At 40.0% G+C, this 25,799-nt stretch overlaps 1 protein-coding gene across 2 annotated transcripts in view; it reads right to left on the reverse strand.

The window, feature by feature from the left end:
• Window positions 1–25,799, reverse strand: part of LOC138763025 (sodium-coupled neutral amino acid transporter 3-like) — a 200,536-nt gene that overhangs the window by 162,117 nt on the left and 12,620 nt on the right. The window contains exons 1-3 of one of the 2 annotated variants that reach the window (XM_069936539.1): window positions 7,459–7,615; window positions 4,648–4,752; window positions 234–343 (exon numbers count right to left, since the gene is read on the reverse strand). The exons of the other annotated variant lie outside the window; for it this stretch is intronic. The gene's annotated coding sequence lies outside the window, so the exon portion shown is untranslated. Of the gene's footprint in view, window positions 1–233; window positions 344–4,647; window positions 4,753–7,458; window positions 7,616–25,799 lie in introns of those variants that run through there. 2 annotated transcript variants of the gene reach the window in all.

Below are 25,799 nucleotides of genomic sequence, written 5' to 3' on the forward strand. Positions count from 1 at the left end.
TGATTTAATTTTTCCTGAATGGAAAAGTATTAAATCTGCTCTTAACCATTACTACACCTGTGGAATGAGATCCAACCTTTCCTCAAATATACTACCCTCTGCTATGTACAACCTCTTCAGTATTTTGCCAGGAGGTCCAAGAAAATCTGTGACCTGATAATGGTGTTGTGCAAATTCATAATTTATTCATTCTCAAAATCTAAATTATGTGCGACTTTCTTTGCATTATTTACCTGCAGTCTTGCTTTCAGGGAATTTGATTGGTGCACCATTTGATTATTTTCACTCTTTAGAGCCTTTCCATTCACCATCTTCTCCCACCGAATATCAGCGTCGACTGGGTCTTGACAAAGATTGCATTAGAACACTAAACAAGTTTATGAAGGAGGCTCATTTCCATAGTTCCGCAAACTTGTAAACAGTTGGGGCTGGGCAGAAAAATTAGCTCAGCACAGACCAGATGGGCTGAAGGGTCTGTTTCTGTGCTGCCGCGTTCGGTGGAAAGTTCATGTTGGCTTGCTTCCCCTGCGGATGGCCCATTCCACACCTTCTAAATCCCAGCTATGTCCACCAAATTAGTGTCCATATGGACCTGGGCATTACTCAAACCAATGTAATAGACTGGTCTCGCCTTGACACCAGTGAGTTTCATGGGACCAGTATAGACATTAGCACCTTGCCTCACTATTGGAGCAGAAACATTGAAACTCAGCCAAATGCCTCCTCTTAAAAGATCTGTGGGATTTATTTCTCTTTCAATATTTTTATTGGTTTCATCAAGTAAATGTTACATAGGTACATGATAATAAAGTATTAACAAATCACATAATAATAAAAATGGTGTTAAGACCTATATTATATTGAAAAGAAAAAAACCTAAAAAAAAACAATACTAATTGTTAACCTTCGGAAGCGACTGGCTAAATATAACCACTACCTAATAAAAAAGGGAAGGTATCAATGAGGTTAAAAAATCAAAAGTAAACTAACCTTAAAAATCTTGAAAATAATTAAGAAATGAACCCCATATGGAAACAAAAATTTATTTCAGCAGTGGAGCATCTAATTTTTTCCAAAATGGGATTTATTCCCCCCCCCCCCCCAATAACCTCTGTTCTCCCCTCATTGGCCCCTTCTACAAACATGCCGGGTTTTCCCAGCTTTTAACAACTTCTGATAACATTCCCCTATTCATTCTCTCTTGAGACAGAGAAGCATGCATGAACCCCTTGAGGTTTCACCTACTGGCAAACCTCAGACGATGTGACTCACTGTGTTCTTTTCATTTCTTCTGTGCATTGGTACATGATGGTATACTTTATTCATAAAGCTGTTTACAATCACCAGACAGAAACGGAACTAGAACCGGGAGAAGTGACATATCTGAAGACAAATGACAACCATTCACTGAATTTGTGAACAAATTGTAATTGATGCATCCATCATGGAAGGGTCAAGGAGAATAGAAACCAGATGAGGAGATTTGCCAAGATGTTATAGATATTACAAACATTTACTTTTGAAGTGCCTAATTAAATATCTGGTAAAGCTGAATGTCAGAACCGTTCATCAAATGGTGGAATACTTGGATTGTATAATAATAGAATATTTTCATTTTAAATGTCGGACAAATGTACATTTTTACCATCACTCAATGATATTTTTGCACTCCAAATGGCACTTTGCAGGGTCAAAGCAGTATGAGTTAAAGTTGGTAAAAAGCAGCAATTTTCAATTTTCCTCATTTAATAATGAGGGAAATGTGCATCACAAGTGAACAGAGTTAAAAGTGACCTAAACATGTGATTGCAAAATGGAGAGCCACAGGTGTCCAGCAAGTTACAGAGAGATTCAGTTTAACACATCAAGGGCAAGGGATCTACAATCTATGAGCATATCTTGGATGAGAAGGAAAATCACCCAGGGACTCTATTTACACTGGAAGCAATTTTTTTTTCTTCCAAAAGGTTTGCTTTCTGAAAAAGCTTTGGGGATTATGATAGACAACTTTAATCTGAAGACATTTAAGACATCTTCAATGCCTCACAACTGCTGTTTTGTTACAACTAAGTTAATATGTAAGAAGACTGGTTTCCATTTTCTAAAGTAATTTGGGGTGTTTCTGTATTATGTTGAGGTGATTTTAAGAATCCCAGGATGTCAATGACAGGATATTATGTCATGTTGCCAGTAACCAGGAAGTAAGCCAGTGTGGCGTAGTCATATTCATTGATCCTGAACTAATCCAGGGCCATCTGCAAACATCTTATGACTTTGATAGCATTGTGGGTATGTATTGTTTGTTTTATATTGTCATTTACAATCACAGATCATTATTTTTTGGGAAAATGTTGCAATCTGTGAAGTTTGTTGCTAGAAATCTATTGACTCACTGTTGCTAAGGACTCCACTGTTTCTAGGCCTTTGGAAGTTTGCAAGAGAATAGTTACAAGTAAATAAATGAACAGATAATTAATTACATGTTAACAAATGATGCCATATATAACATTTGAAGCTAAATATACAATAAATACATGAAACCTGTAACAGTAAAATAACAAGGGGATTTCAATTCATGTTAAAGTTTGAGTTACATTGTGCATATTTGTACATGTTAAAATCAATCAGAGTGTGATTATGTTTTTTGTATGTTTTAGTTTCACCTTTACTTGCAATATCAATAAACCTGTGGACAAGGGGACAACTGTTTAAAGAGTCTTGATGTTAGCAAAGCAGTTACCTGACTGCCAAGTTATATACAGCACATATACCTGAGGGCAGCAGAATAGCAGTTCATTGATCCTGGAGGGTACAAGACAGCTACCATCATCCCAGTACCCAAGAGGGCAACAATAACAGGCCTCAATGACTACTGCCCTGTGGCACTAACCTCCACAATTATGAAATGCTTTGAGCATCTGGTGATAGATCAAAGCACATCTCTCAGCGATGCTGGACCCATTTCAATTTGCCTAGAGAATAAACCATTTCCACAGACAATGCTATAGCCTTTTTGCTTCACTTTGTCCTGACCCGCCTGGAGAAAAATGCTTCATGCGCCAAGCTGCTGTTCATTGACTTCAGTTTGGCTTTCAACACGATCATTCCCCAGAGGCTGGTGGAGAAGCTGTCCTCACTGAGACTCAAAACCCCTCTCTGTAACTGGATCCTGGTGTTCCTAATGGAAAGACCATAGCCTGTCTCAGTTGGTATCAGAGCGTCGAGCATCATCACACTGAACACTGGCACACCTCAGGGATGTGTGTTCAGCCTGCTTCTGTTTGCATTACTGACCCATGACTGCCTTGCCAGATCCAGCAATGTCATCAAGTTTACAGATGACACAACAGTCATTGGCCTCATCAGCAACCATGATGAGTCACCTATAAAGAATGGGTGGAAAATCACACCACAATGTAACAGAATGTATCGCAACTGTTGAGACATTTCTGCTGTATTGTATCTTCCTGAAGACAATAAATGCTTTTGTTATGTACACTCACTGTACACTCACTGTGCTATTGCCTGTAGAACATGTGCATCAACATGTATCAACAATTTATTTCAATGCAATGCTCAGCATCTGTACACGCGAGCTGCTTTTATAGTCTGTCTGCATCTATCCTGACTAAGCCTGCCCAGGCCCAGATTACATTTGCATAGCACCTGCACTGAGTGCATGCCCAGGCCTGCTTGGACTGACCAAAAGATCTTGCTTTCTGGACAATATAATATGACAGGAAATCACAGAAATAGGTTATACAGGCAGGCCCCGAGATAGTAACAAGTTCTGTTACCTGTGTCTGTCCAGAAGCCGAATTTATACGCAAGGCAGAACAGGCATTTATGGTTCGTATTTAACACTTGTTAGGTAACATTATGCACATTTTATGTGCACGTACGAATTGGGACACAATTATATACATGTGTGAATTGGGGAACAGTCCATTCATAAGTCCAAGTTGTTCGTAACATGGACATTCATAACCCGGGGATTGCCTGTAGCTAGAAAATGGCATGCGATAGGAAACTTTTGAGGTTATTTTTGTGATCAACAGCCCAAAATCTATCAAATACACCCAAAAGTGTACAGGAAGTAAATTCTTCGTTGTCCAGTGTCATTAATAGCCTCTGATTGAAGTGCCCCACTGTTTACCGTCCTACTCTGGTTCATATTCCCAAAGTGCAATACTCACACTTGTTCACATTAAATTCCATTCTCCCAATTTCCACCCCATTTTTCCAGCTGGTCCAGGTTCTCTTTGAGCACTTTCCTCACTGTTCTCAATCTTTGTATTAGGAATTTAAATTTGCTCTCCCCCTCCACCACTGATCCTTCAATGACCATTGGATCATAGACCTCTGGTTATCACCTGCTAAAGTCCACAATCAGCTCCTTGAGTTTTGGTGTCATTGAGTGCACAGTGGTTGTTAGTATACCATTCAGTCAACTTTTAAATCTCCCTCATGTTTACTGATTAATCCCCCCTTTTTATACAGCCCACTACCGAAGTATTGCCAACACATTTGTAGATGGTGTTATCGTACTGAGCCCCAGTCATAGGCGTAACATGAGTAGAGCAGGAGGCTAAGAACAGTTCTTTGGTGTACCAATACTGATAGAGATTGTAGAGGACATGTTCTTACCAATCTTCACTGACTGGTCTGGAGGTGAAGAAATCCAGGATCCAATTACCCAGGTCTTAGAGTTTGCTGATCAGTTTTGAAGACATGATGGTGTTGAATGCCAACCTGTAGTCAAAAAAGAATATCCTGATGCTTGTGTCTTTGCTGACCAGGTGTATGGAGCCAGTGAAATAGCATCTGTCATAGATCAGTTGCTGTGGTAGGCAAATCAGAACAGAACTATGTCGCTGACCAGACAGAAGCTGATATGCTTCAACATCATCTTTCAAACCACTTCATCATGTTGATGTGAATATCACTGGTCAGCAGTAATTTAGGCAGGTTACCACACTCTCCTTGGGCATAGATACAATTTAGGCCTGTTTCAAACAGGTAGGTACCACGCCCTGCTGGAGTGAGATGTTCAAGATATCCGTGAATACATTGGCAAGTTGGTCAGTACAGTTTTCTGCACCAGGTACTTGGACCAGATACTTTCTATGGATTCACTCTCCTGAAGGCAGCCCACTACTCAGATAAAGACAGTAGAAGATTATCAGGTACATGGGGGTGCACAGTTGTTCTTCCTTGTTCTGATGGTCAAATTGGGCGTACTGTACCAGCTTTGGTTTTGATGTGGGTTCTGTCATTTTGGCTCTGCCACAGCTGTCGAGAAACTTTCATTGTTTCCATTCCTGTCCAGATTCTCTATTTGGCCCAGGAGATGGCTTTCGTAAGCCGTACCTGCTCCTCATGTAGTGTTCTGGATCTTTGGACCTTACTGCCTGTGAACTGGCTCTCAGATTCATTGTTCATTCAGGGCGTCTGGTTGGGGAAAATCCTGAATGATTTGGTTGGGACACACTTGCCCACAACAGTTTTTAAGAAGTTTATAATGGCCCTGGTGTAATCATTAAGATCCTCAGCTGAGTTCTTGAACACCGCCCAACCCATTGACTTGAGGTAGTCCTGTAACCGTTCTTCAGCCTCCCACAACCACCTTCTGGCTGTCCTGATCTCTGGACAAACTTAACATACTTAGTTGAATGTGGATTCAGCAAGGAAGTTTACGTGATAAAATCCAGGGACAGACAATAAAACAATGAGGTGACCTTCGACTACCACTATCCAATTTGGTACCTGACATCAAAAATATTGCACAGGAACATTAAACTCAAGGATCTCACTAAAATTTTCATTCTATAAGAGATTTCTTAAAGTTATTTTTATTAAGTTTTTGCATCCTCGAGTTTATGCTTAAGGTTCACTAATGAATTATTGTGTTCAAACCATTGCCTTCTAAGGATCTTTTTAAAATTTTTACTCATATGTTTTCTTCTTTCCTATATGTTCAATAGGAATAATTTCCTAATTTCTGTGATGTTTTCACAGATGTGTGTTAATCTTTCATTTAATGTTAAACGATATTTCATATATATGTCTTTGTAAAGTTAGTGAGAGGTGGCCAGGGTCACACAAAGGTCGCATTACATTTACAGAGACGCCATTGCACTCAGAGAGGAAGAGTTATTTTTGGAGTCACTGAGTCTGGAAGAACCAGATGATAAAGGAACTGAAGTGTGTCTTAATTGATTCCAGGACAATGGATGTGTATATACACAGCATTCTGTTGGCAGCTGGTCTTCCTTGAATGACATGTATTCAGACTTTCCAGAGTTGTAACCACTTGAACCTCTTGATCAGAGATGAGGTCAGATATTTTTTATGGATGTGAAGTGATAATTTGAAGGAAGGCAAAAGGTCATCAACCATGATTTTGGTTTGGAGAAATTAAACTGAAACAGTGGTGATGTCATGTCACATGATTTCAGAGAAACATAATTGAAGGTAGAGAGACATTTTGGATACAATAGAGATTGGCCTTCTTGTGAAAGACAAAGGGGTGAAATGGTCTCTGGAGAGAGAGGGAGATGCTGTTCTGTATTGTATTATCCTTAAATGAGATAATTAACACATGGCTTTAAAGTAAGACCACATTGCTCTTGATTAAGAAAAAATTATGAAAAATCGCAGTTCTATAATCCTAACAAGATAGGGGGAAACTTGTGAAAACACTGAATGAAGAATATCTCTCTGAAAGGCAACTCATCAAAAGACTCACGAGTTTAAAGAGATCTGAAGACACGATGTTTAAAAGTGCTTCATAATTACTTCTGAACTGTGATTTTAAAATCTTCACGCAACACAAGATGTTTGATGCTGATGTTTAAAATGGACTTTTCAGACAAATTCAAACTGGAATGGTTTGGATTTTTACACACACACATATCTACATTTGTGCATAGTGGGAATCAAGTTAGACTTAAATTTAGAGATAAGTAAGAAATCAAAAGTTATTAATAGGTTAATAAAAACTTATTTTGAATTGACCATTGTCTGGTGAATTTTCCATTGCTGTTCCTTTGTTCTTAACAAATGTGTTAGTTTGTAACATGTTTCAGTAGTTATCTGCATGAACATTGGGCCTTCTCTCAAAATTAGATTGAAGGGTTTTGAAGTAATCTGAGAATTTTTCTTTATGTAAGGTCTCTATATGTTGTTTCAGTTTGCTTGGCCTCGTGTGTTCATTTGAAAATGTATTCTAACAAATCAAATGCATGGGAAGAGAAGGGTTGTGCAGAGATGGAATGACACTGTACAATAAGTATTCTACCAAATGCTACTGCCACTTCTATTTTGCCAAGGAACTCATGGGTCAAATTATTTCTGAAACTAACAAAAATTAACAATTCCAAAACAAATCACTTCTTATAAGGGCTAGCTCAAAAGTCAGTTTAAATTTTTAAATCAAAAATAAGGAACAATACATACCATATATTTCGGTAGACCCCAATATCAGTCTGAATTTCATGGTTTTTAGCTTGTATCAGTGGTATTAGACGACCCCAAACATATCGGTACTAGACGTGTGTTGACTGAGCTGGTGGGCGTGGCCAGGTGGTTGAAACACCGTCACAAAGCAATTCACGGCTCAGTCTGTAGCTAGCTTAATTTTTAAGAAGATTAAATTGGTTATTATCATGGAGCTACCAGCAAAATGATGAAATTGTGAAGCAAGTTTTAAGCTACAAGTCATTAAAGTGGCTAAGGAATCTAACAACTCTCACAAGGACATTTGACATAACTGAGAAGGTGGTAAGAGAGTGAAGATATTTTAAGAAAAATGCCAAAGAAACAGTGTAGAGATTTTAAAGATACAGTATTAAAATCTTCCAAAACATGCGGTATCTCAAATGCAATGTATGGCACAGAATGTATGAAGCAGAAGCCGACTCATCAGATTCAGACTGGGACCCGTATGACGATAGTGTAAACAGTGAGACTCCGGATATGTGTTGCCAGGTTCTTTGCTTCAGACGACGAAGCCGGTGATTTTCAAAGAAATCTCTTGGTGCCTGCCACATTGACCACCGCCAGTGGGCTGATATCGCCTCAAACCGTGCATCTTGGCGCCTCACAGTTCGGCGGGCAGCAACCTCCTTTGAAGAAGACCGCAGACCCCACCTCACTGACAAAAGAGGAAAAACCCAACACCCAACCCACCAATTTTCCCCTGCAACCGTGTCTGCCTGTCCCACATCGGACTTATCAGCCACAAACGAGCCTGCAGCTGAAGTGGACATTACCCGTCCATAAATCTTCGTCCGCGAAGCCAAGCCAAAGAAAAAAAGAAATGTATGAGAAGTGTATTTTTTTTTATTTTACAATTTTTTTTTGTTTAACACATTTGATAATGGATTTTAGTGTAAAATAAAAATTGTGTACACTACAGCAGCTTTTAAAAAAAATATACCAATAGCTTAAAATTTGTTATAGGGTGGGGTCTGGGTGGGTTATGGAACCAATCAAGTCGTATTTTGAGGCCACTGTTTTTGTATCAGGCCTATAGGATGACCCCTTTTTTGGGATGTTTTATGGGTGCTTCGATCTCATCTGCCAAAATATATGGTACCTTCTTCAATAAAAGCAAGCAGAAGGAGACACACATTCATTACCCATTATGAAAACTTGTACCAAAATGAATATGGAACAAAACCTTTTGGCCTGAACGCTTATTTCCTGGAATCAAAGGCAATGGAACAAAAGAGGAATAATGTGGAAAGAAATTCATAGCCAAAGCTGGCACCCTATCAGTCAAACATTGTTCTGAACACATTGTTAATTTTCTGCATTCATCTAGCTAATTTTGGCCTGTCTCCAAATGCATCTAACCTTGGGTCCCCCTTATTAAGTATTGCAGTCTGTGGCCTCCATTAAATGTGCTGTGGCCCCCAGGAGGACCTTGTCTTCCCCCCACCCCCTGTTGAGAATGGCTGATCAAAGGTTACAAAAAAATTGCAAAGTGTACCAGTAGGTGCTTTTAAGCTGCAGCATCTGGGTATCCCTCCTGGGACCCTGGTGCGATTAGTGAGGCAAAGATGCCTCCAGCACCTTTTAAGCTGAAATGGGGGGGGAGGGATTGGCCCCAGTAAATCACCAACCTGGCAATTTAAGTGGGATCCGGCCCCCGCGATGTCGGGTTAAGTGATGCTTCATGCAAACTAGTCTACCCTGTCCCCCCCCCACCATCTGCTGTCAGTCTCCCTCCCACCATAAATCATGCTTCCCCCCACCCCGCGGCAGGTGACCCCTCTCCCGCTGATCATGGCACCCCCCCCCCCACCTCCCCCACACGACATTACTTCACTACCCCCAATTGTGGTCCCCTTTTCTGCCCCTTGTAGCAGCGACCTCTCACCCTTCCCCCATTTCTCCATCCTGGGCCCTGGCAGCAACCCCTCTCTCCTCCCCGATCACTGCAGACACTTCAGACGGGGTTTCCCTGTGATGCCAGTGTGCAAGTGCTGACATCACAGGAGTAACCGGGTTGGCCATTTTGTTGTTCAAGCCGCTGGTCATCGAGCCTTGGGTAAGTTTAACTGGGTCCCCTGACGATCTCCAAGGTGGGACAGAGACCCGGTTGACTTTGGACGGCGCTGACTGGGTTGGACCTTTTCAAGCTACCTTGTGAAAGCACCTAATCAGTGCTCAATTCGCTGTTATCATCGTGTAGCGTATTTTGTCAATTTAAAGTATCCAAGTGTTTCAGTTTCAAAAATAAGTCAAATTTCCACAGCCTTCAGATCCAAAAGCAACTACCATTAATTGACTTAATTGGCAACTTAAATCAACAACTTAATTTGGAAATTAGTTTGTTTATTTATTTAGACATACGGCATGGTAACAGGCGATTTGAGCCCACGAGTCCGTGCTGCCCAATTACACCCAATACCCCCAAGTAACCTACATTCCCGGTTCGGTTCTAATGAGAAATTATAAATTTGTATGTTAACAAATAAACTTGCATCCAGTGCTTAACATGTAAATAGATTCTGCTACAGACAATTCAGTAATATTTTCTTTCTTAAAATTCAATTTCAACCATTTCATCAAACTGAAAAATCAATTTCACTGAAGTTTTACAGTACAACACAATACACAGTGAGTAATGCTACACATCATGTCAATTCAATGCCATCAGGTTAACTTAAAAGAGAAGGACTGTCTTGGATCATTCTCGCGAGATTGGTAGAACATTTTCAGCAAAAATGCTTCAGATTCATATCGTGACGCATTATTGAAAAGGTGGTAATGATGCATTTGAAGACACCTCCATTGCATTGCAGGGCACGATGTGCATTTTTACGTCAAATCAGAAGTAAAGCCAATCTGCTTCAAGCCTAAAATGTACAGGAAAGGCTAGAACAAAACCCATTATCTGAAATTCAAGTAACCACCAAAAAACAACTAAAATTTTTTAATTAAAATTGTAAAAGAAAAGGTTCTCTGAAGTAGCACATAAACCTTCAGTCAGCAGAGCACCTTGGTTGGGCTTTGCTTGTAGCAGCTGTTTGAATAAAGTTGCATGAAACAGCAATGGTGTCGCCCAGGATGAGGAGCTGGTTGATGCCACTCATCGTTGGGGTGTCTCTCTTAAAGTGTCTCCTGATCCCTGCTTAGTAAGAGTCTTCATCTTTACTAGTATATTATTAAGTAGATTAGTAAGGCTTTATTTGTAAACTTGGGGGAAGGATTGGGGGTGGGGGGGGGGATATCTTTCATGACTGTTGTTTGGATGGTTCCATGGAGGCGCAGGAACCTGCAGATGCAGCAACAGTTAAATATTTTCAAAGAATATGACAGGAAATAGTATAAAATGCTTTAAGGTTTTTTTTTTAAATTTTTTATTTTTCACACCATAAATTGCATTAACCATGATACACACTTTTTCCTTTTCACACATATACAGTACCATTTTCTCCCCCCCCCCCCCCTCCTCCCATCCCACCCTCCTTCCCTCCCCACTCCCGTCCATTTAAGGTACAAAATCTAGGATACATTAAACCAGTCAGACAATGTTGTCATTCAATAAAAATACACCAGAAATTCCACTGAGTCCATTCTTTTCATTTCCTTTTCCTTCCGTTAACTTAGGTAGTGATTGTCCCCGGTAGGTTTTCGCTATTGTGTTTAATGTAAGGCTCCCATATTTGTTCGAATATTTCAATATTATTTCTTAAACTATATGTTATTTTTTCGAATGGAATACATTTATTCATTTCTATATACCATTGTTGTATTTTCAAATTATCTTCCAATTTCCAGGTTGACAAAATACATTTTTTTGCTACGGCTAGAGCTATCTTAACAAATCTTTTTTGTGCATCCTCCAAATCAATTCCAAATTCTTTGTTTTTTATGTTACTTAGGAGGAAGATCTCTGGATTCTTTGGTATATTGTTTTCTGTTATTTTATTTAATATCTGATTTAGATCTTCCCAAAATTTTTCTACTTTCTCACATGTCCAGATTGCATGAATTGTTGTTCCCATTTCTTTTTTACATCGAAAACATCTATCAGATACTGTTGGGTCCCATTTATTTAACTTTTGAGGTGTAATGTATAGCCTGTGTATCCAGTTATATTGTATCATACGTAACCTCGTATTTATTGTATTTCTCATCGTTCCAGAGCATAACTTCTCCCATGTTTTCTTTTTTATCTTTATATTTAAATCTTGTTCCCATTTTTGTTTAGTTTTACCATTTGTTTCCTCATTCTCCTTTTCTTGCAGTTTAATATACATATTTGTTATAAATCTTTTGATTATCATTGTATCTGTAATCACATATTCAAAGTTACTTCCCTCTGGCAAACTCAAACTGCTTCCTAATTTATCCTTCAAGTAGGATCTCAACTGGTAATATGCCAGCGCTGTATCTTGAGTTATATTGTATTTATCTTTCATTTGTTCAAAGGATAAGAATCTATTTCCTGAAAAACAATTTTCTATTCTTTTAATCCCTTTTTTCTCCCATTCTCTAAAGGAAAGGTTGTCTATTGTAAAAGGGAGTAACTTGTTTTGCGTCAGTATTAGCTTTGGCAATTGATAATTTGTTTTATTTCTTTCTACATGAATCTTCTTCCAAATATTGAGGAGATGATGTAATACTGGAGAACTTCTATGTTGTACCAATTTTTCATCTCATTTATATAATATGTGTTCAGGTATCTTTTCCCCTATTTTATCTAATTCTAACCTAGTCCAATCTGGCTTTTCCCTTGTTTGATAAAAATCTGATAGGTATCTTAATTGTGCGGCTCTGTAATAATTTTTAAAGTTTGGCAGTTGTAAGCCTCCTTGTTTATACCATTCTGTTAATTTATCTAGTGCTATCCTCGGTTTCCCCCCTTTCCATAAAAATTTCCTTATTATTTTCTTTAACTCCTTGAAGAATTTCTCTGTCAGTTGTATTGGCAATGCCTGAAATAGGTATAATATCCTTGGAAAAATGTTCATTTTAATACAGTTTATCCTTCCTATTAGTGTTAGTGGTAAATCTTTCCAATGCTCTAAATCGTCCTGTAATTTTTTCATTAGTGGATAATAATTGAGTTTATATAGTTGGCTGAGATTTTTGTTTATTTGTACACCTAGGTATCTTATTGCTTGCATTTTCCATCTAAATGGTGATTCCTTCTTAAATTTTGAGAAATCCGCATTATTCATAGGCATTGCTTCACTTTTATTTACGTTGATCTTGTAACCCGACACTTCTCCATATTCCTTCAATTTCTTACATAATTCTTTTATTGATAGTTCTGGTTCTGTTAAGTATACTATAACATCATCCGCAAATAAACTGATTTTATATTCCTTGTCTTTTATTTTTATCCCTTTTATATTATTTTCTGTTCTTATCAATTCTGCTAGTGGTTCTATAGCTAACGCAAACAATAAAGGTGATAGTGGGCATCCCTGCCGTGTTGACCTGCTTAAGTTAAATTGCTTTGATACATGTCCATTTACTGTCACTTTCGCTAATGGTCACTTATATAATGCTTTAATCCAATTAACATACTTCTCCGGTAAACTGAATTTTTGCAAAACTTTGAACAAATAATTCCATTCTACTCTGTCAAAGGCCTTCTCTGCGTCTAAAGCAACTGCTACTGTTGGTGCTTTATTCCCTTCTACTGCATGAATTAAGTTAATAAATTTACAAATATTGTCTGTTGTGCGTCTTTTTTTGATAAATCCAGTTTGGTCTAGATTTACCATTTTTGGTACATACTCTGCTAATCTGTTTGCTAATAGTTTAGCTATTATTTTATAATCTGTGTTAAGTAAAGATATTGGTCTATATGATGCTGGTGTGAGTGGATCTTTCCCTTGCTTTAGTATTACTGTAATTATTGCTGTTTTACATGAATCTGGTAAGCTTTGTGTTTTATCAATCCGGTTGATTACTTCCAGGAGGGGCGGAATTAATAAGTCTTTAAATGTTTTATAAAATTCTATTGGGAATCCATCCTCTCCTGGTGTCTTATTATTTGGTAATTTTTTTATTATCTCTTGTATTTCTACTATTCCAAATGGCTCTGTTAATTTATTTTGTTCCTCTATTTGTAGTTTTGGTAGTTCAATTTTAGTTAGAAATTCATCTATTTTCCCTTCTTTCCCTTCGTTTTCAGTTCAGTATAATTTTTCATAGAATTCTCTAAAGTTTTCCTTAATTTCTTTTGGATTATATGTAATTTGTTTGTCTTTTTTCCTTGATGCCAATACCATTTTCTTAGCTTGTTCTGTCTTAAGCTGCCATGCTAGGATTTTGTGCGTTTTTTCACCTAGTTCATAATATTTCTGTTTTGTCTTCATTATATTCTTCTCCACCTTATATGTTTGTAGTGTTTCATATTTTATTTTTTTATCCGCCAATTCTCTTCTTTTAGTTGTATCTTCCTTCATTGCTAATTCTTTTTCTATATTTACTATTTCCCTTTCCAACTGCTCTGTTTCCTGATTATAGTCCTTCTTCATCTTGGTTACATAACTTATTATTTGCCCTCTAATGAATGCTTTCATTGCATCCCATAGTATAAACTTATCTTTCACTGATTTCGTATTTATTTCAAAATACATTTTAATTTGTTTTTCAATAAATTCTCTAAAATCCTGCCTTTTAAGTAACATGGGGTTTAATCTCCATCTATACATTCTTGGAGGGATGTCCTCTAACTTTACTGTCAATATTAAGGGTGAATGGTCCGATAGTATTCTAGCTTTATATTCTGTTTTTTTTACTCTCTCTTGCATACGAGCTGATAACAAAAATAGGTCTATTCTTGAGTATGTTTTATGTCTAGCCGAGTAATATGAATACTCCTTTTCCTTTGGGTGTTGTTTCCTCCATATATCCAAAAGTTGCATTTCTTCCATCGATTTAATTATAAATTTGGTTACTTTGTTCTTTCTGTTAATTTTTTTCCCAGTTTTGTCCATATTTGAATCCAAATTCAGGTTGAAATCCCCTCCTATTAATATGTTCCCTTGCGTATCTGCTATCTTCAAAAAGATATCTTGCATAAACTTTTGATCTTCTTCGTTAGGTGAATATACATTGAGTAGATTCCAAAACTCCGAATATATCTGACATTTTATCATTACATATCTCCCTGCTGGATCTATTATTTCCTCTTCTATTTTAAATGGCACATTTTTACTAATTAATATAGCTACTCCTCTTGCTTTTGAATTATACGATGCTGCTGTTACGTGTCCTACCCAATCTCTCTTTAATTTCTTGTGCTCCAATTCAGTTAAATGTGTTTCTTGCACAAATGCTATATCAATTTTTTCTTTTTTCAGTAAATTTAGCAGTTTCTTCCTTTCAATTTGGTTATGTATTCCATTAATATTTAAAGTCATATAGTTCAACGTAGCCATTTTATACTTTGTTTATCTTCCCTTTCCGTTTCTCGATCATTACCTTTCCTTCTTATCCATTTCTGTTTTCTTGTTTTGAACCCTTTATAAGACAACATTTCTAAAACATCAAACATTTTCCTTATTCTCCTATTTAAAACTTCTATAGCCCCAATCCCCCCTTCCCCTCCTGAGTTGTCCTTTATCCCTTGTCGGACAACCACATCTCCCCTCTCCATTTGGATTTGCGAATTCACTCGCAAGCGTCAGCTGATTTTGCAGTGACCGTAACTCCTCCCCACCCAGCCCCCCCAGAAAAGATTTCACTTTTCATATGTAACAAAGGTCACTCTTTTAATTCTCTCCTTATTCCCTCTATTCCATTTCCTTCCCTTATTAATTCTTGTCTATACTATCTATATTTTCTTCTAAATACGGATACATTCATGTATGCACATTATACATATACACACATATACCTCTTTACCCACATACATATAAATCGTGGTCATTTTTACTCTTATTACATGTCTTCATCTCTCTGTTTATTTTGTAGTTGTTCTGCAAATTTCCTTGCTTCCTCTGGATTCGAGAATAGTTTTTTTCCATAAGATCGTTTTCGATGTATTGATGTAAGTTCAAACTTATGTGTCTTTTTAGTTCGCAGTCTTTTGTACTCTCGTTACACGTCTTCATCTCTCAGTCTATTTTGTAATTGTTCTGCAAATTTTCGTGCTTCCTCTGGATCCGAGAATAGTCTGTTTTGCTGTCCTGGAATAAATATTTTCAATACCGCTGGATGCTTTAGTATAAATTTATACCCTTTCTTCCATAAAATCACCTTTGCTGTATTGAACTCCTTTCTCTTCTTCAGGAGTTCAAAACTTATATCTGGATAAATGAAGATTTTTTGCCCTTTGTACTCCAGTGGCTTGTTGCCCTCTCTTACTTTTTCCATTGTTTTCTCCAGTACCTTTTCTCTTGTAGTATATCTTAGGAATTTTACTACAATAGATCTTGGTTTTTGTTGTGGTTGTGGTTTAGAGGCCAATGCTCTATGTGCCCTTTCTATTTCCATTTCTTGCTGTAGTTCTGGACATCCTAGGATCCTAGGGATCCAATCTTTTATAAACTCTCTCATATTCTTGCCTTCTTCATCTTCCTTAAGGCCCACTATATTTATGTTATTTCTTCTGTTATAATTTTCCATTATATCTATTTTCTGAGCTAACACCTCTTGTGTCTCTTTAACTTTTTTATTAGATTCCTCTAATTTCTTTTTTAAGTCCTCTACCTCCATTTCTACTGCTGCTTCCCGCTCTTCCATCTTGTCCATTTTCTTTCCCATTTCTGTTAAGGTCATATCTATTTTATTCATTTTCTCTTCTGTGTTGTTTATTCTTTTTCTTAAATCATTAAATTCCTGTGTTTGCCATTCTTTAAATGACTCCATGTATTCTTTAATAAGAGAAATTATATCCTTTGTCTTGCCTTTCCCTTCTTCTTCTATTTCACTATACTCTTCCTCTTCCTCTGGGTTGGCCATCTGTTGTTTCTTTGTTGTCCTTTTCTTCTCTTCTTTCTTGTTTTCGTTGTCTTCTATATTCTCCTCTTGCTGCAGCTGTTCTGCAGCTGTCATTGCCGGCTGTGGAGATCGACTCCCCAGCTGGTCACCCCTCCCGTCGGTGTGTTTTTTTGCATGCGCATGCGCGGTTGCGCACTTTTACTCGGCTCAGCGAGCCATTTTTGTAGTTCACTTTCTACCGACCTGAGGGAACGGGTTTCTCTCTCCACCGCGGGCCTCTTCGAACAGGTAAGGCCTTCTCCTTCTTCTTCCGTTGTCTTCTCTTCCTCTCTTCTTACCGTTGGTTTTGATTTTTCTTTTTTTGTCCCCATCTTCTTTCCACCTTTATACTCACTTTACTTTAATTTTTATTTTGGTGCCTTTGTGTTTTCCTTTTTTTTTTCCGACTTTTCTGGAGAGGGCTGGAGTTCACTGTCCGGCCACTACTCCATCACGTGACTCCTCCCCAAGGTTTATTCTTAATGGAGGTGTATCAGTTAGGCATTATAAAAGCAAGTCTCAATCAACCAGAAAACTCGCTTATCCAACATCTACCAATCCCATTAGAGTGAGGGGGACATACCTAAGACAGACTAAATTAAGTAATCTTTATTTGTTGTTCATACCATGTATTGCATGGTCAAGATAGCATGTCTCCAGGACCATATTTACATAAATATAAGTTAAAATGTTAACAGTAAAAGTCCATAGTATACTATCCACACATGTTCTGGGAAATCAGAAGCCTGATGGTTGGGGGGGAAAAAAAACTATTGCCCAATCTGGACGTAGTGACCCGAGTCTCATAACAAATGGCAGAAGGGAGAACAGTTTACATGACGGGTGGGTGGGGTCCTTCACAATGTTTATTGCTTTCCATATGCATCGAGTGTAGTAAATGTCCTTCATGGTAGGAAGAGAGGCCCCAATGATCTTTTCCGCTGACTTCACTGTCCTCCGCAGGGTCTTGCGGTCCGAGGTGGTACAGCTTCCAAACCAGGCGGTAATGCAGTTGCACAGGATGCTCTCGATGCAACCTCTGTAGAATGTAGTGAGGATGGTGGGGGGGGGGGGGGGCGGTGGGGTGGGGTGGGAGATGAACTTTCCTCAGCCTTTGCAGGAGGTAGAAGCGCTGCTGGGGTTTCTTGGCTATGGAGTTGGTGTTGAGGGTAAGATTCTCCACCAAGTGCACTCCAAGGAACTTGATACTCTTGATTACCTCAATGGTCGAGCCATCAATGGACAGTGGAGAATGATCCCCTGGGCCCTCCTGAAGTGGGCAACCATCTCTTTCATTTTAATTGATGTTCAGATACAGGTTGTTGGCGCTGCACCAGTCCGTTAGCAACTGCACCTGATCTCCGTATGCTGACTTGTCATTCTTACTGATAAGGCCCTGTCACAGTCGTGTCATCAGTGAACTTGATATGGTTCGAGCTGTGTTTTGCTGCACAGTTCTGGGGGGTGGGGGGGGGGGCCCCAATGCTTAATGTGATGTAAATGCTGTTTCTGATCCGGACTGCCTGAGGTTTTCCCAACATGAAGTCAAGTATCCAGTTGCAGAGGGTAGTGTTTAAACCCAGCAGGTTCAACTTCTCTATCAGGTACTGAGGAAGGATGGTGTTGAATGGAGAACTAAAGTCAATAAACAGCATATATCAGTCTGTAGTGGCTACTACAGCCTGTGATGTGTCAGGTAAGTCTGTGAACTGATGGTGGTGGTGTGCACCTGCTACATCACCCCCCCCCCCCTTAGAATCGTCATTATAACTTAAGATGCCAGATACGCTGGACTTAGGTGGACGTTCACTTTGCCTGGGTTGAGGGCACTGAACTGGTGAAGTAGTGTCCGTATAGGCAGGTTTAAGTCTGTCCACGCTGAATAGCTGCGGATGCCCTCCGATGTCTAATGTATATACCACTCCATCTCTCAATCACATGAAATGGTCCTTCATATGGTTTTAGTAACGGTTTCCCTGGAACTTGTCTCCGTACAAATATAAATTCAGTGTTTAATAGTGATTGGGGCACATGTTGCCCAGGTTTGCCATGCCAATTGGTAGAGGATGGTTTCCTTTAGCAATTCCCTTGCAGAGTTGTTGCAGGACGTCCATGTCTGAATTGCTTGTGAAGTGAATATCTCCTGAATCCATAAGGGCCATACCATACATCAATTCTGCAGACGATGCAGACAGATCTTTTTTTTGGAGCTGTTCGTACTCCTAGTAGAACCCAAGGTAATGCATCGACCCAGTTGGGGCCAGTGAGTCGGGCCTTCAGTGAAGATTTAAGTTGTCGATGGAAACGTTCACCAGGCTGTTGGACTGTGGATGGTACACAGTAGTGTGGTGCAATTGTGTACCACAAAAACGAGCCAAGGAAGCCCAAAACGCCGAAGTGAACTATGGTCCACAGTTCGAAGTTGTGTGTAGGAACTCCAAATCTAGCAATCCAATTTAAGATGAACACTCTTGCATATGCCTCAGTATCACTGACTGGTAATGGAATGGCCTCTGGCCAGCGTGTGAAGTGGTCTACTACTGTGAGAATATACCTCATGTCCTGTGATACTTGTAATGGTCCAACCAGATCCATGTGCACATGCTCAAATCTTCTGCATATTGTCGAGAAAGGCTGCAGGGGTGCCTTGGTGAGGTGTTGAATTTTCGCAGATTGGCAGGATATACATGTTCGTGCCCATTGCACGAGGTCTTTTTTCAGTTCATGCCACATGTACTTGTTTGACATTATTTTGACTGAAGTCCTGATGGATGGGTGTGATAGATTGTGAATGTCACCAAAAAGACGCCATCTCCAAGATAATGGGACCAATGGGCGAGGATAGCCCAACGGTACATCACAAAGGAGTTCTGGACTACCTTGTTGTGGTGCCATCTGTGGAATGTAAAGTCCAGTAATAGCTGTACTGTATATCTGTATATCCGGATCCGTGGATTGTGCCGCAGCCAGTTCAGCAATGTTGATTCCACCTTGAATATGGCAGACACTTGATCTAGAGAGCACATCTGCGACCTGATTGTCCTTTTCTGAAATAGGACATATGTCCATAGTAAACTCCGAAATGTAGGACAAATGTCGTCATTGTCTTGCCGACCAAGGATTTGTAACTTTGCTAAAGGCAAAAATGAGCGGTTTATGGACTGTGAATATGGTGAAATGTTGACCTTCCAAGATATAACGAAAGTACCTTATAGCCAGATAAAGGGCTAATAGTTCTTGACCAAAGGCGCTGTACTTAATTTCCACTCGTCTTAGATGATGACTAAAGGAGGCAAGGGGCTGATAATGGTCATTGACATATTGTTCCAGAACTGCACTCACAGCTGTTCCTGAGGCATCTGTGCTAAATGTCAAAGCAGCTTCAGGATTTGGATGCACAAGCATTGCTGCTTTGGCTAATGCCTCTTTGGCGGACATGAATACGGCATCTGCCTCTGTGGTCCAGGTAATGTTTTTGTTTGGAGCAGAGATTATGTCAAACAGGAGTCGCAGGATGTCAGCAATCCCGGGAATAAATCTGTGATAAAAATTTATCATTCCCAAAAACTTCTGTAGCCCTTTGACGGTGACGGGTCTGGAGAATGTACGGATGTCGGCTACCTTGCCTGATAACAGAGATATGCCATCTGCTGTAATTTTATGCTCCAAGAATTCTATGGTTGACTTACCAAAATGACAGTTGTCAAGGTTAATTGTCAGACCAAAGTCTTGGAGCCGTTGGAAAAGGCGATGCAAATGCAGGCGGTGATCTTTCTCATTTTGACTTGCTACAAGGATGTCATCCAAGTAAATATACGCAAAGTCTAAATCTCTGCCTAGAGCGTCCATAAGCCGCTGAAAAGTTTGTGCGGCATTCTTTAAGCCAAATGGCATTCTGAAGAATTCAAAAAGATCAAACAGCATAATAATTGCTGTCTTGGGAATATCATTCTCATGAATTGGTATCTGATGATATCCTTTAACCAAATCAATCTTTGAAAATATGCGGCAATAATGCAGATGGGCAGTGAAATCCTGTATGTGTGGAATTGTGCATCTGTCAGGTGTAGTGACATCATTAAGCCTACGGTAGTCGCCGCAGGGTCTCCATCCACCTGTCTTCTTGGGTACCATATGCAAAGGTGAGGCCCAAGGGCTGTTTGAGCATCGGATGATACCCAGTTCTTCCATTGGTTTAAATTCTGCCTTTGTTTGCCACAATTTATCAGGTGCCTGATGACGAGCCCTGGCATGGACCGGTGGGCCTGATGTGTCTATGTAATGAGATACACCATGGGCGGTTCTTGAGGCATTGAAGTTAGGGGTGAGAATATGGGGAAATTAATTGAGTAGAGCAGTATATGTGTCCTTGTGTAATGTATGTACTCCGAGCTGTGAAACTCTCCCCTTGATACACACCAGTGGATATGTCTGAAAGGTGGTGGTGTGAACTAATTATCTGCGTTTTACATCTACCAGTAAGTTGTGGGACCAAAAAAAATCCGCACCCAAAATGGGTTGAGCGACAGAAGCAAGGACACAATTCCAATGGAACGTGGTTCCACCTATTCCAATTGTGACTCGTCTAGTGCCGAAACTTGGAATAGCAGTTCCATTTGCCGTTCACAGGGTCAAGTGGCATTTTTTATGCATCCTTTCAAAATAGATCGGCGGGAGGAAACTGAGTTCAGCACCTGTGTCTACAAGGAATTTGCGTTTACCCACATCGTCCTGAAGATACAATAGGCCTGTATGTACGCAGCTGCCGAGGCCACTACTGGTAGCCAGCTCTCTCGTTTCCCGATTTCTTTTTGTAGTAGGTACATGGCTGGATGCACTTATGGGCATTTTTTTCCCCCAGCGGCGATGGTAAAAACACCACTCTCGATGTACATCAGCACGTTCCTCTTGCTTGGATTGGAGTGCAAGTACAGGAGGCTGGTAGGATGCAGGAGATGCTTGTGCTGCAAAACCTGGATGTTTTCGGGCAGACTCTTGTGTAGGATATGATAGAGCCTGTCAGCCTCTCGAGCCACATCATGGGGACGGCGGAAATCCATATTACCAATGGGTATGGCAACGTGAGCTGGAAGTTATGACAGAAATAATGTTTAGAAAAGCAGACAATGGGAATGACCACCTGACAATGCCAGACTCTCATTCATCAGGTCTGATGGATTCCTGTCACCTAGGCCTTCCATGTTCAAAAGATGCATGCCACGCTCATGCCTAGTAAATTCCAATGTGTCAAGAAGAAACTGGCAGAACCTGGTGTACTGGTCTTCTGCCGGAGGATGAGCAATAAATTCGCTTACTCGCGATGCAGTGGCTGCGTCCAATGTACTCACGACATGCCAAAATTTTGTGTCTTCCAAAACTGGGTTTCAGCTTGAAGAAACTAAATTTGAGGCTGATGTGTCCAGAAAGGAGGCAAATGAAGCCCAACTACATTAACTGTCATGGCGGCGACAGCAGTTGTTGGTGCTGTTGAAGAAATTTCCTCTTTTTCCATGATTCAAATTCATTGAATCTTAACTTCAGGGTCACCAATTTGTGTGGCTACTATGGTAAATGCTACTCAATAAAGGCAAACACACACAAAGGTAGTCAACTCAAGACTGGTTTATTGCAGACATACACAGACCTTTTATTCCCTGCCTGTTAATGAGCAGCTGCTGGTCCTGTGGACCAGTAGGTTAAAGCTATGAGCCATTAGTGCCCCACACCTTTAGGCAGAGGCTTCATCTGATCCACTTGCTGTACTCTGGCGCCCAGCACTGCTCGCCCGCCACGTGTCAGGTAAGTCTGTGAGTGATAATGGTGGTTCGCTGTGTGTCCGTTACGAGTCCATATTTTGGATTGCGATCCTTTATCGAGACCATTTCTCTGCAATGGATGGTGTCTAACTTGCGGAATTACTCCAGTTTCTTGTTGTTTGCTGCTCAGAGAATGTGGGAACTGCTCCCATTCATTCATTAATCAGATTACATTTACGGATTCTTTCCATGATCGCCCCAATTTTACACTATCGGTATCATCACCTCCCCCTCCCCTCCCCGCCACCCCCCCCCCCCCTTCCCATCCTCCCTGCAGCTTTACAAGCTTCCTTTGTCTCCTATTTGGTTCTGACAAAGGTCTCCAGCTTGAAGCAATTATGGTTTTTAGACAGCAGGCATGAAACAGCACAATCAAGGAATTTTGGTGCTGCATAGGCAATCCAAAAGGAAATGTGCAGGAATTTGGAGTCGATTCCTGCCCCGCGATTTATCCTGCAGGGCCCCTACAACTTTTTGGAGGAAGCCTCCGGTGTAAATCATAACCGGGAAGAATATGTTGACTGTCATCTACTCTACTGCACACCGGACCCCCCCCGGGACTGTTGTACTCAGGGGCTTGCACCCAGTGTGAACAACCACACGGGCGGTAATTATGTTAATTTTTTTCCCGCGATTTTCCTGACATTGCAATCTAAACATAAATGACTGTTCCTTATTCCACAGATATGGCCTGACATATAACATAGCGCAAGATCATACTGACCTGGTGCCGAATGATCCATTTCCTGCAATACACAAAACTCAGCCTGTCATGTAGCTTCAATATGAAAAAAAGGGATATAACTAACATTACAGGCTACCTGGTGATGCATGGTAGTAGAGCTTGAGAGTACTCCTCCCACTCATCTCCTCTGTTCACTGCCTGTTCCCAATCCTCTTAAATGTAACTGTTAATTCTTGCACCCACTCCCCAACCATCGCTGGCATGTTCCAGGCATCTGTCACTTTCTGACTTTGAATATCCCCCCCCTCCCAAATTCTCCCTCCAGTCTTGATGTTGAACATGTGACCCCCTAGTTCCAGACACCCCAACCAGTGGAAATAGTTTGCACGTTTGAATGAAACCACTTCTCCATTCTTCTGACCCAAGAGTGCAGGATACTTTTGCTTAGTCTCAACTCTTATCAGGAACAAATCTGACAAGCTTTTGCTGCACTTCTTGCACCTCCACCCTCCTTGAGGCAAGGACAATATCATTAAACAATATTCCAGATGTGGTCTCTTCAGGGTTCTATATCAATAGAATCTCATGCACTGCCAAACCAAGTCCGCCCCTAAATTTTCCATCTGGGCACTCTCCAACTGGATGGCATTAATGTCAACATTACTGGTTTCTGTCTGCCCCACTCCCTGTTCTCCCCTATTCCTCTGCCTTCTTTCTTCCAGCTCTCCACCTCTTAATTCTCCATTCACGGAGCCATCCCCATCCCTTTGTTTGCTGGATGCCCTTCCTCCCTTAACCTCCTGCACGTAGGTCTGTGCTCCTCCCCCCACACCACTTTATTCAGGTGCCTGCTGATATTTTGTTCATGCCTTGATGAAGGGCTCAAGCCCGAAATACTGGTTATGCATCTTTAACTTGCTAAATAAAATAAGGTATTTGATCTGGTGAATTTCTCCAGTGTTGTGTTTTTACTTTAATCATGGCATCTGCAGACTTCCATTTTATACTTCTACATAAATAGAGCAAGATTAATCAAATCTTCTTGCAATAAAAGCCATCACACCTTTTTCTTTTCTAATTGTTTGATGAACCTGGATATTCACTTTTGGAAATTCATACTCAAAGATACCCTGGCCACCTTTAGTCAATTTTACCACTTCCGTTTAATGTTCACTTCCAATACATTTATTTTCTGCTTTTGGAAATATTCAGTTTCCTTTAAATGCTATGAATGAATTAGCATAAGACCAGAAATCTCTGGAGCAGAATTAGGCCATTCAGCCCATTGTGTCAGCTCCACCATTCTAATCATGGCAGATGTATTTTTCCTTCAAACCCATTCTCCTGCCTTTTCCCCATACCCTTTGACACTATCAAAAACTTATCAAACTCTGTTTTAAATCTACCCAATGACTTGCCTCCACAGCCATCTATAGCAACGAATTCCACAGATTGCCTATGCTCTGGCTGAAGAAACTTCTCCGCATATCTGGTCTAAAGGGACACCATTTTATTCTGAGGCTGTGCCCTCTGGTCCTAGACTCTCCCACCGCTGGGAACATCTCCATGCCCACTTCTATGGCTCTTTCAATGTTCACCATGTTTCAGTGAGAACCTTCTAGACTCCAATGAGTACAGAGCCATTAGATTTTCCTCATACATTAACCCGCTTATTGCAGGGTTCATTCTTATAAACCTCATCTGAATGATCTCCAATACCTGCTCATCCTCCCTTCGAAGTGGGGCCTAAAACTGCACGCAATTCTCTAAATGTGGTCTGACCAATGCCTTGCCTTTATATTCTCGTTTTCTCAAATAAACACTAACATTACATTTGCCTTCTTACTATTGACTCAACCTGCAAGTTAACCTTTAGTAAATCTTGCACGAAGACCCCCAAGTCCCTTTAGACCTCTGCTTTCTGAATTCTCTTCCCATTTAGAAAATAGTCTTCTTGTTTATTCTTTCTACCAAAGTGCACGACCACACCCTTACTTACTTGGCGTTCCATCTGATACTTCTTTGCCCATTCTAACCTATCCAGGTCCCTCTGCAGTCTCTACCTCCTGAAGACTACCTGTGCCTCCCACCCATATTTGTATCTTCTGAAAACCTGGCCACAAAGACAACAATTCCATCATCTCAATTATTTACACGAAGCACGAAATTTAGTGGACCCAACATCAATCCCTGCGGAACACCAGTAATCATCTCCAGCTAGCCAGAAAAGGTATCCTTTATTCCCACTCTGCCTTTGGTTCTTCAACCAATCTACTATCCTTGCTAGTACCACCCTCCCAATACCACAGGCTCTGATCTGGTTTACCCTCATATGTGGTACCTGTCCTTATGTCTACGTAAAGCGTTCTGAACATCCATGGACTTGTCCTGCTTGATGCTTCTTCAAAGAACTCCAACTGATTTGTCAGGAAAGATTTCCCTGAAGGAAACTAAACTGACCTCAGTCGGTTTTATCTTGAGCTTTCTTTTTAAAATATTTTTCCTTGAGTTTAATATATAAACTTAAATACAAAATTCAATGAAATATATAACCTGTCATCTCATATACAAGTACAGAAAATCAGAACGAATAACAGTTGCCTATTCATATGAAAAACAAATTAACATTCTTAATGTACATAATTAAACCCATTTACCAAATTATTTGGGTTTTAAAAAAAAAAGAAAACCTAGTAAAACTAAAACCTCCCTCTAATCAAGGTGATCATTAGTTGCTCAGAAGGAAGTTTGGAATCAGATAGTGACCTCCCGGATCTTCAGACTTCTGAATCCTTCTAATTATAATAGTATTCCAAGAATGAGCTCCGCACCTTTACAAA

Source organism: Narcine bancroftii, chromosome 5, assembly GCF_036971445.1.
Source record: "Narcine bancroftii isolate sNarBan1 chromosome 5, sNarBan1.hap1, whole genome shotgun sequence".
Classification (NCBI taxonomy): Eukaryota; Metazoa; Chordata; class Chondrichthyes; order Torpediniformes; family Narcinidae; genus Narcine; species Narcine bancroftii.